This window comes from Sinohyriopsis cumingii, chromosome 9 (genome assembly GCF_028554795.1).
Source record: "Sinohyriopsis cumingii isolate HCF-2022 chromosome 9, ASM2855479v2, whole genome shotgun sequence".
In the NCBI taxonomy this organism is placed as follows: Eukaryota; Metazoa; Mollusca; class Bivalvia; order Unionida; family Unionidae; genus Sinohyriopsis; species Sinohyriopsis cumingii.
The window spans coordinates 123,742,851-123,754,949 of record NC_142969.1 but is presented as its reverse complement, the minus strand read 5'-3'; the positions used below and the strand labels follow the sequence as shown (position 1 = coordinate 123,754,949).

General features: G+C 35.6%; 1 long non-coding RNA gene across 1 annotated transcript; it reads left to right on the top strand.

Moving 5' to 3' along the window:
* The first annotated feature begins 10,636 nt into the window (after positions 1-10,636).
* On the top strand, positions 10,637-11,884 carry LOC149792835 (uncharacterized). Its single transcript, XR_016423593.1, has 2 exons — positions 10,637-10,837; positions 11,631-11,884. It is a non-coding gene; the product is annotated as an uncharacterized LOC149792835 (long non-coding RNA).
* Positions 11,885-12,099: the final 215 nt, after the last annotated feature.

The window sequence follows — 12,099 nt, the reverse complement described above, 5'->3', positions numbered from 1 at the left end:
CTTATTCAGGGAGCAGAATGCGACTTTGTTGATGGTCCCGTACATTGTGAAAATTTGTTATCAGACTTAGTCTCAGGGCACATGACTGTTGGAATAGAACGTCTTGTTCCATCGAGGGTTTTCATTTATTACTAGACAGTGAATTAGCTGTATGGTTGTGGTTAATCCAATTGTAACTGACATGACTTACTTCGATCAGAAAGTGGATTTGATTGAAAAATAAATCCCGGACTTATATTCAGCGTGTGCAGTTACAATAGCTAGGTGAAAACGACCTCGTGAGAATGACGTTGATCAGAAAATTATTCCTTTATCTGTCACATTTATTGGTCATGATTTTGCGCCTCGTATTAATCATTCAGGAGGCATTAATCACAGTAATCGTACTTGTTACTACTAATAGTAGGTTGACAAAAGACAAATCACTCATTGCGATCAGGAACAAGATCCTGGTATCTCTTTTTGTTTCAGAGGGAATTTAGTAAAACTGAAGACATACAACTACCTATATGTTATGTTGTTAAAAATGGAGACCTTATGAGAACACATAGATCGCATGGGGTACCTGCTGATGATAGGTGGTCAGTAAGGTTCAAAGTGTCTTTAAATCGTGTGTGTGGTTTAGATTTTTATCATAGCTTTTAACACTTTTTCAGTCATATCGCTACGATGTCTGCAGTTTGACAGTTTATAATGATGTCTACGACTGGGGCATCATGCCGCAGGCATGTAGCATGATGTCCCAACCAGTCACATTATCCTGACACTAGGCCGAACAGTCATAATACTAACCTATTAATGCTGAGTGCCAGGCGAGGAAGTTGTTAGGATAATTTTTTGAAGTCTGGTATGACTCGCCCGGGTTTTCGTACCCGCGACGTCCCGCATCCGAGGCGGACGCTCTAACCACTAAACCACCGGAGCGGTCCCATAAATCTTATAGACAGGAAATGATTAATCTAGCCCATGAAACTTCTTTGGTTGGTCTGTTAGGGGTCAGTCAGACTTATCACATAATCTTGAATCATTTTTATTAGCCAAATATTTAAAGTGATGCTTGTAGTTATTGTTGAGCTTGTCAATTTTTTAAAAATGGTTTGAAAACCCAATCAGAAGACAAACAAAGCTCAACGGCAACTTATTCCTATACTTGACCAATCACCTAGTCTCAGGACCCGTGACTGTGCTAATTCTGCTCACAGAAAAGACCGAAGAAATTTCAGTATTCGTAACCACAAATGGACTTTATCAATATAGGGTGATGCCGTTTGTCATGAAAGGCTCGTTTTAGTATTTCCTTTGTTTAACGAACATGGGTACTTTATGTCTAGATAATTAAGACTCTTACATCGATGTCATTTGCAGTGAAGTTTGAAAAAAATCGCTTGGAAATCATTCATAAATTATTTGATAGACTCAGTGATGCAAATTTGACAATTTTTTTCAAAAATAAGTTTTGTCGTGCTTGTGTTACATTTTAGAACATATCTAGGGACACGGTCGATTAAATTAAAGAAGTTACGGTCAAAGCTATTCTCTGAATTATCTGTGCCTATTTGTAAAAAGGAATTGAAGCGAATTTTAGGTTTGGCTGTATATTATCGGCAGTTTTGCTCCAATCTTTCCCTAAGTGATATTGGGCTTGGAGTATTGATCAAAAATAATAATAATAAATGGTGTAGGTCATCCAATTTGATATTTTCCTAAAATATTAAGCAAGCACCAGATAAATTATTCCACAATCAAAAAAGAATGTCTGGCTTTGATTTTGGCTTCGTAACAGTTCGAATTGTGTATTATTTCACTCCTCTCCGATGATTTCATTTAGTGGCTACAACCCCGTTGATTAGTAAGATGAATACAAAGGCAAAGATTATTAGGATGGAGTTGTACGTTGCTGGAATACAATATTGATATCAGGCACATGAATGGACAAGATAATATTATTACAAATTAATTTTCACGTGTATAGAATTATTACAATGCTTCATTTTGTCATTCATAATGCGTCATCTTAATATAATTTGTAATCAAATATATTTAATTAATTGAAAGAAAGCTAACTCTATAAATCTATCTTTCTCTTTATGAGACGAGGTTTGGTTATATTTAATTTGCGTTGTTTGTTGGCTTTTTCAATGATTGAGTCATTTATATGTTTTTTTGCACTTGAACTTTGTCAGAAAGAAAATTAATGGTATACCTGACCAGTGATATTTATTTTGTAAACAACATAGCTTTTATCTCCAATATCGTGGATACATATTCAGATCCTGATTACTTCAATTTGAGTTAAAGATTCAGTCTTGATTCGGACCTTATAAACTTTCAGAATGAAAATTTTGCAATAATTTGACATTATTTCCAGAAGATGTAATTGCTATAAAGATCAAGTAGAGGGGTCTATAATCTTGTTTAGACAGTTAGTTAGTTAGTTAGTTAAGACCGCAAGCAGAGCTCGCCACCGTGGTCTGCCTAATGCACGTCTATCCAGATGTTCTCAGGTCCACTTTTGTTCCTTCATTCCTTCTCTATTGCCCTTCTCCAGGTCTCTTTGTGTCTGTCTCACTTTCGTCGGCCGGCTGAGTCCAGCTGAGGGAGACTATGTCGGGATATGGGAGGAATTCGGCGCACCTCCATCTGCACATGTGGACTTCTTGGGCAATGGGTTTGCTTTCATTTCGTATATCCAGTTAGGTGCTTGAGATGGTGTGGGGCCAAAAGATGTTAAGAATCCTACACATACATCTTTTCTGGAACACTTATAACTCGTGGCTTATGGCTTTGGGAATTTTACAAGATTCCGCTCCATATAGTAGGGTTCTCAGACAATTCCTTTTGAAAATCTTGATCTAAGTTTTCGTGTGGATACTCCTGGCTTTCCAAGTACTCCCGAGTGCTGCAAATCCTTTGCTGGTCAGGGAAATGTATGCACGTTTTTCTTTTTCTGCATCTCCTCTGGTTGTCATTGTGGAGCCTAAATACCTGAAGTTTACTACCTTTTCAACCTCCTCTTCATTCAGCCTGAGGTGCTCTATTATTTTGTTATTCATCCTTGTGTGCCTGGTCTTCCTGGAGCTGATATGCAGTCCAAGTATGCTTGCTACGTGTGACAAGTCTGCGTTCTTGATTTGCCTGTTCTGGTGTCTTTGTGAGAACAGCACAATGTCATCAGCAAAGTCCAGATCCTCCAGGAGGCGGGTAAGGGTTGAATGAATGTTTCTTTGCTCCTGACGGACCACATCCTTTATGGTCCAATAGATCTCAAGTATGAGCAAACGGGAGACATGATGCATACTTGTTTCACTCTGTCGCCACCTCAAAGACCTCAGTTTATTATTGCAGAGTACTTGTCATGAGAACTCGCTTTTTTGTTTACAATTTTCCGTGGAACTCATTGATGTTGTAATATTTTCCACAAGGATTTCTGAAATAGGATGTTCAAAGATTTTTCCAAGTCAATAAAATTGGCATCTAAAGGTGCATTCCATTACTGGTTTTATTCTAAGATCTGTCTCCTGTCTCAGTACAGATATATGGTATGAGCATGAGTGTCCAGGTCGAAAGTCAACCTGTTCTTGCCAGATGTACTTGTCCAGTGCGTCTGGCATTCTTCTGTGGCTGATCTTGTTGAAGACCTTCCTGGTGGGAGAACGCCGAGTGATGTCTCACCAGTCTGTTTTTAGTTCGACAAATCTTCATTATTGGGTAGTTAAATAACAAGCCCAGTTTTCAGTGCGCTTGAGCTGGTTCATTCTCCCGTATGTCCTTGAACATTTTTGTCAGCAATCGAGGTTGTTCTTTCTCATCGGCTATTAGCATTTATGCGGTCACCTCATCGAAACCTGGTGACTTGCTACTCTGCATTGCTTGGACTGCTGTTTTGACTTCTTCTGGTGTTGGTGGCCCTGCAGAGATATCAAAGTCTTCTCATGCTGGTATCTCTGCTACACCAGAGTGTTCTGATCTATTTAGGTTCATCTGAAAATGTTCTTTCCATTGTGCTATCTAGACACTTAATTAGATATGATGTTTCCCTCCTTGACTTTCATGGGCACAACACAGTTGCTGAACCAACCATTGAGCATCTTAATGATTATGTACAATGTCATCATGTCTTGTCTACCACGTGGATGTTATGCCTCTTTTGCTAGTCTTTCTATATAGGCATTACTGTCTGTTTTTGTCACCTCTCTGTTCAGTTTGTTTTTTGGTATCCTCCTTCCAGTTGATGGCTGAGTGGTCTAAAGCGTTCTCCGTTGTGGATCACTGTCATCTCACCTCTGTCCGCATGGGGTCAAGTGTCCGATTCGGCTAATGTGGGTATGTGAGAAAGCTTGCCAGTAGCTTCTTGTGGGTCGGTGGTTCTTTCCGGGATTTCCCCGGGTTCTTCCACCACCATTAATACTGGCCGCCATGTATAGCCTATCGTGTGCTGAAAAATGGCGTTAAACCCTATGACAACTACAACAACCTTCCAGTTGATCTTCGATTCTCTGTGACCTGGTTATGCTGGTATTCGGTTTAATCTCTTTCCTTTCAGGTATATTCTGTCGTAATCCACTCTTTTTTCTTCTCTTTATTCTAAATATAAGAACTGTCCCACCAGCTTCTCGTAAGGTCTGATTGCTTTTGTCACTGTATATCTACTGCTCTTCACCAACTGTCTGGAAGCGGGTACAGAGTTCTTGCCTGAAGGACAGACTCATTGCTTCGTCTTTTTATCTAGTAGGGTTGGTCTGTGTTCCCTTCTCCTGATCTTATACAGTTTCAGGTTGATGCATCTTATCAACATGTTATGATTACTTTCTTCATCAGCGCCTCTGTATACACTGACATTCTATAGATTGTTTCGCCGTAATCATGTTCACCATATAATTATTCATTCTTGCCGTAACATCCGTAAAAGAGTCAGTGCTATTATTCTGTTCTATTTTTAATTTAGGTTGATTTTTATTCTCAAAGTAATGTTCACGGGAATTACAAAGTGCTCAATAATATTCATGTACTAAAACAGTAATATTCTTGTAGCCAATTAATCAATTCAGAAAAGGACATTATGGATTATATTATTGAGATGCATAAAAAGACTGTTAGTACACATCACTACATTCCATGGCATTGGCAAAACTACAGGTACATCAACATATTCAGTGTTTGAATTTATTAGGTACACCACTGGAATTTCAAACATTTAGACTTGTGGTGGAACTTTTAGGATTCTTTGGGATTTAGTTAACAATACTCTTAAGATCTATTAAACCTTTCGCTCTGAATTATAGGGAAATAAATTATTTGTTGAAGTTTAAAAAACTTGGTGGGTTTCGATTTTGTCTGTTACCTAGTTTAAACCCATAGAGTCGTAACTGTTATTTTCATTATTGTAACAGTGTTTCCCTGTACACATATATGAGCGTCACAGATGCACGCCTCTATAAATGTCATGCACACTTTTGTTGTAATGTGTATTTTTGATGCAAAGGATTCACAGACTGTGATGTGTTCAATCTCCAATGCAGAGGACAATGGGTGACATTGTGTCTGCTTCGAGTGTGGGTATTGTTATGACTGTGTAGCTTATCCTAATCTCGTGTTTCAAGTTTAGGCCTTGTTATGATGTGGTAGATTCCCCTAATCTCACTAGATTTTACTCGATTCCTCCAGGCTTAGCAAGATGTCGTCCAGACAAACGACCTCGATACTTTTCTATTAGGGTGATTTAGTCTTGAAAGTTTGAAGGAAAATGAAGTCAAGAATTTAAATGAACGTGCTCGAATACAAAATAAGATAAACACTGCTTAAAGTACAAAATTCACGAACTTAGATAAGCATAAACATACGGATAAGTCTGTGATCTTGTCTGTCAATTAACGTTTTGATTGCTGAATCATTTTAATAAGGAAATCATCTTGGTGCCACTTGCAATTTACCTAGCAAGCAAACAAAACAACAAAAAACAAAGGAAAGAAACCTGCTGCAAAATGTGATTTTCAAAGTTGGTTGCCCACAGACAATCATGAATTTTCAAATTTGTTCTGTTACCTAACAAAATATATGTTGAACTAGTAACTAGCATAAATACTACAATTAATGTTTAAAAGTGAAGAGCCTATTTATATTTTTTCACTTGGTATCTGCAGCCTTGGTACCATTCACTACACACAATATAAATTTATGTCATGTACTATCCTTGGTGCTAAATTGTTAGAGATGAAGTTATTATTGGCATTACAGTTTGACATAGCAAGTGAATGTTTCTCCAGTTATCTTCACATGTGAATATACATCATGTGTATAGTACCGACACAATATCATCTTTCATGATGTGCAGAAGGCATTTCAATATCTACACTGTAATGTGTAGAAGGTATGTATGTAGGTCAATAAATACACAGTAATGTGTACAAGGTATCTATGCAGGTCAATAAATACACTGTAATGTGTAGAAAGTATGTATGTAGGTCAATAAATACACAGTAATGTGTACAAGATATGTATGCAGGTCAATAAATACACTGCAATGTGTAGAAAGTATGTATGTTAGTCAATAAATACACTGTAATGTGTAGCAAGTATGTATGTAGGTCAATAAATACAATGTAATGTGTAGAAGGTATGTATGTTGGTCAATAAATACACTGCAATGTGTAGAAAGTATGTATGCAGGTCAATAAATACACTGCAATGTGTAGAAAGTATGTTTGCAGGTCAATAAATACACTGCAATGTGTAGAAAGTATGTATGTAGGTCAATAAATACAATGTAATGTGTAGAAGGTATGTATGTAGGTCAATACATACACAGTAATGTGTACAAGGTATCTATGCAGGTCAATAAATACACTGTAATGTGTAGAAAGTATGTATGTAGGTCAATAAATACACAGTAATGTGTACAAGATATGTATGCAGGTCAATAAATACACTGCAATGTGTAGAAAGTATGTATGTTAGTTAATAAATACACTGTAATGTGTAGCAAGTATGTATGTAGGTCAATAAATACAATGTAATGTGTAGAAGGTATGTATGTTGGTCAATAAATACACTGCAATGTGTAGAAAGTATGTATGCAGGTCAATAAATACACTGCAATGTGTAGAAAGTATGTTTGCAGGTCAATAAATACACTGCAATGTGTAGAAAGTATGTATGTAGGTCAATAAATACAATGTAATGTGTACAACGTATGTATGTAGGTCAATACATACACAGCAATGTGTACAAGGTATGTATGCAGGTCAATAAATACACTGCAGTGTGTAGAAAGTATGTATGTAGGTCAATAAATACACTGTAATGTGTACAAGATATGTATGCAGGTCAATAAATACACTGCAATGTGTAGAAAGTATGTATGTTAGTCAATAAATACAGTATAATATGTAGAAGGTATGTATGTAGGTCACAAAATACACTTTAATGTGTAGAAGGTATGTATGCAGTGCAGAAAATACAATGTAATGTGTATAAGGTATGTATGTAGGTCAATAAATACACTGTAATGTGTAGAAGGTATGTATCCAGTGCATTAAATATGCTGTATTGTGTGGAAGGTATGTATGCAGGTCAGTAAATACAATGTAATGTGTATAAGACATGTATGCATGGCAATAAATACACTGTAATGTGTAGAAGATATGTATGCAGGTCAATAAATACACCGTAATGTGTAGAAGACTTGTATGCAGGGCAATAAATACACTGTAATGTGTACAAGGTATGTATGCAGTGCAATAAATATGCTGTAATGTGTAGAAGACATGTATGCAGGTCAATAAATACACCGTAATGTGTAGAAGACATGTATGCAGGTCACTACATACACTGAAATGTGTACAAGGTACGCATGCAGTGCAATAAATATGATGTAATGTGTAGAAGGTATGTATGCAGGTCAATAAATAGAATGTAATGTGTAGAATGCATGTAGGTCAATAAATACATGGCAATGTGTACAAGGTATGTATGCAGTGCAATACATATGCTGTAATGTGTAGAAGGTATGTATGCAGGTCAATAAATACACTAATGTGTAGAAGACATGTATGCAGGTCAATACATACACTGAAATGTGTAGAGTGTATGCATGCAGTGCAATAAACAAAGAAAATATATTCACATTACAGATCTGTCACTTACAAAAAATACTGTATAAATTATGCATACTTGACAAAGTTTATGAAGAATCTGCTCTCATTTTTGTCCAATATATTGATGCAGAAGTGCAATCAATGTAAGTGTGTCAATAAAAAGGTTTTCAAATTTTTCTAAACTTAGCAGCTCATCAAATGGATTCATGTTTACTTCCATATTTTTTTAATGATATCCTTCAAGATGTGTATTAATCAATCACTTTCTGTTGGCAACATTTTCAGCTACCAAATTCCACTTTGTGACTCATTCATTTGCCATATTTATTTGGAACAATATTTTAGAAAATTGTAATAATACATTTCCTGGTGTTACAACTCTTTGATCGTAAACTATATAACAAAAGGAAGCAAGACCAACAAGTTATGTTAAATTTAAAAAATAATCTATCAAAGGTATAAATGAAAATGGGAGAGGAACTTGAAATATTATGAAGTGAATCCAAAATAATCATAAAATGTTCTATTCAAGTCGAGAAGACATGAACGTTCCAAATTAATTTCAACTCCTCGAATGAAGGTAACACAATGGAATTGTCCAGAACTCATGTGAATAACTCACAATAGTTCCAGAATAATGCTCTAATACAATGAGTGCCTTGTGATTCCAATGAATAATCCTAACAAATGTCTCCTCTGAAATTATCTCAACATTAAATACAACTTTAGACTGAACATATGAAAAAAGAATCCCAGAAAGGAATGAATTTTAATAGTAATAAATCTGATTGCTAGGTTCTCTCCTTATATACATCTTCAAGAGTCAATTGCAATCACACACACACACACACACACACACACACACATATATATATATATATATATATATATATATATATATATATATATATATATATATACCGTACATGACAGATCTCACTACTCTAGCTGATACTTCGAAATACCTATTCATGTGACCTACCCCATCCAATGAGAAATAACTCAATTCATCTAAGAATCTACATTACCTAAGCCTTCCAGTGGGAAATGACCCCACACTAGTAAACATGACTTTATTGATATTATTACTAACGGTCGTAAAAACACCTATGTCAATAACCTTTTTTATATCCTATGCAATCTATCCCATAATATCTTAAGAAAGGAGTGTATATGTTACTAGGCAAGCTCAAAGTCAAATGCGCAGACCAGTGGCAACACATAATACGCCAACAAATGCGAGTTGAAATTCTTGGCAGTTGTGTATTCTATGCCCCTGGGAATAAGGTACTGTAAACCGTTTACCAAACAGTTCACATTTTTACAGCTTAAGCTGTGTGTATCCTCCAGTGTATGTACAAGTAAGCACACTGTCTAAATGATTGGCCACATAGCTCACATTTGAATGATCTGATATTATGTGTATCATATGCTTTTCCATTTTAGAGTGTTACAAGACTATGCTCTTAAAATAAGTAATAGAAACGAGTGAAGACAGCAAGCTTTGTAAAATTGAAGAAATAATTTATTTCCCCAGAATACTGAGTAAAAAATGAGAGAAAGGAACTTATGGTATTGCGAATTGAATCCAAAAATAATCCAAGAATTAAAGACACAAGTCCTAGTAAAAAAAAGTCCTGAATGAAACTCAGTTTAAGTCCCGAAGAGATCCAAAATTGAAGGTAATGATGTTTCTGTTATATCCTATGAAGTACTGATGTGTCAACAATCTTTTGTTGAATCATAGAAATATTATTCTAGGTTTCAATTCAGTATAAATTCCAATGAATGTCTTTATCCAAGACTTTTATCAGAACACTTTTGTATTTCCAGAGAAAATAATCACTTGAGTTCAATAATTTGAAGAAAATAAAATTTAATATAATACATAACACAACTTGAAAGGTTAGATGTAAATCCTCAAAGTCACAAGATAATATAGTTATCGGCTTGACCTCTGGGTCGCAATTAGCATTGTCTAAAAACAACCATTACTTAATGGAAAATAACCTTCTAGGATGATCTAATAAGCCTTGTTTATTTACAATACCACAGCCTAAAAAACTCACTTAGGAATCTACAAACCCTGATCTTGATCAACATATTTACTCCTTTGTTTACCTGAATAAAAATCATGATAATAAGCTCATACACATACAGAATAATGAAGATATTATTAGTTATTTACATAAATGAAATTAAAAAAAGTCAATCAGATCAAGCAGAAATGAACTCAAGTTTGGAAAAGGCCAAGTCCAGCATGCAATGTTACATTACAATAACATGTAATAAAATAATAATTTTTTTTTTAAACTAACAAACAAAGAATTAAATTAAACAGACATAACAAGAGCAAGTAAAAAACTGTAAAATTCAGTTCACTTCTGTATGTTACAGTTCATGAATGCTGTGTGAAAACCAATGATAAGGAGTCTTCACCGAGTGCATTGCACAGCTATAGACCATTCTTAGAATGTATTCATATATTCATGTGACCCTGGGTCAGCGAATCCGAAACGAGGCTAATATAGGCACCAGTTTCATTTTACCTCGCAACCATGGCTGCTACAGTTGATACCGGCAACAGAAAAAATCGTGACAATTATTGTTGTGTTCCGTTGTGCAATGGGAATGCTAGAATTCACATAGATTTAAGCTTCCACCATATCCCATCAGTGAAGAAGATGGAGATTCGTAGAAAATGGATTGTTGCAATACGTCGTGATGAGAGGCTGAATTTTAAGGTAAGAAACTGGATGATTGTTGGTGTGTTTATATTTTCTTGGAACTGAATGATGTAAGAATAAGAATTCCAAACGCAAAATAGATTCTGTCGATGAAGTAAATGATTGTATGTATGTGTGTTTTATAATGACAGGTTTCTAAAAATGTTACCCCTAGTCCCATTCCACATAACGGGGTCATCGAAAACTGGGCGTACCTCCAAGCAGCGCATTTTTATAAGAAATTATGAATTTTGCGTAGGAGTAGTAAGTACAGAAAAGGTAAAGTTATTACCTCGTTAAAAAAACAAGTAGAATGTAAATGACCACGATAGAGAAGAGAGATAGCACCAGTACAATGAAAATGATGAGAGTACAAGTTGAATGAAATTACGAGAGAGAGAGAGAGAGTGGATAAGAATTAATGAAGCTGTTGATAAAACATCACTGCATAATTTCTCTTATTTACTCTGAAAAGACCTGATTTATGTGGGGCTTATTTTGCTTACTGTTCTCCTCCAGATGGCACTGATATTTAATCAAACCATAGTTATGTAACTTTTGTTTTACACTTTTATTTCATAGTGTGTGCATGGTGTGTGTGTGCATGACACAGTGTGTTTATGTGTATGAGAGAGAGAGAGAGAGAGAGAGAGAGAGAGAGCAGACAATCAGTGGAAAGCAGCCTCTGTTAAAACTCTTGTATAATTTTAAATTATAGTGAAGCTGGTAACTTTGCTAGTTATATTTTTTTGTCTCCATTATAGTTAACAAATGTTGATGAAAAGCTACATTATTATTTTACCTTCTTCAGATCCTGCGAGTTGCATATAGCATGCAAAAGTAAAATTACAGAGCTGGAGAAGAGACTGAGGAAAGCAGTAACAGAATTGGAAGAGAAGGAAAGGCAACTGCAAGATTTGAATAAAAAAATAAACATGGAGAAGCTTGGGTTGAACAGATTTACAGATGATGATGAAATGATAGAATTTTACACTGGTTTTCCCACATATGAGGTTTTTATAACCTTCTTCAATAGCATCAAACCGACTGCAATTAGAATGAAGAGCTTATAATACAGCACAGGGAATGACATCAACATCAGGGGACGGCAAAAGGCAATGGACCCAGTGGATGAACTTTTCATGTTTTTGTGTAGATTGAGATGTGGATTTCCGATTGAAGATATGTCTGTTCGATTTAATATTCACAGGTATTCTGTAAGTCGGATAATAATCATGTGGACAAATTATTTGTATTTTTTACCAAGTCGTGAGCAGGTT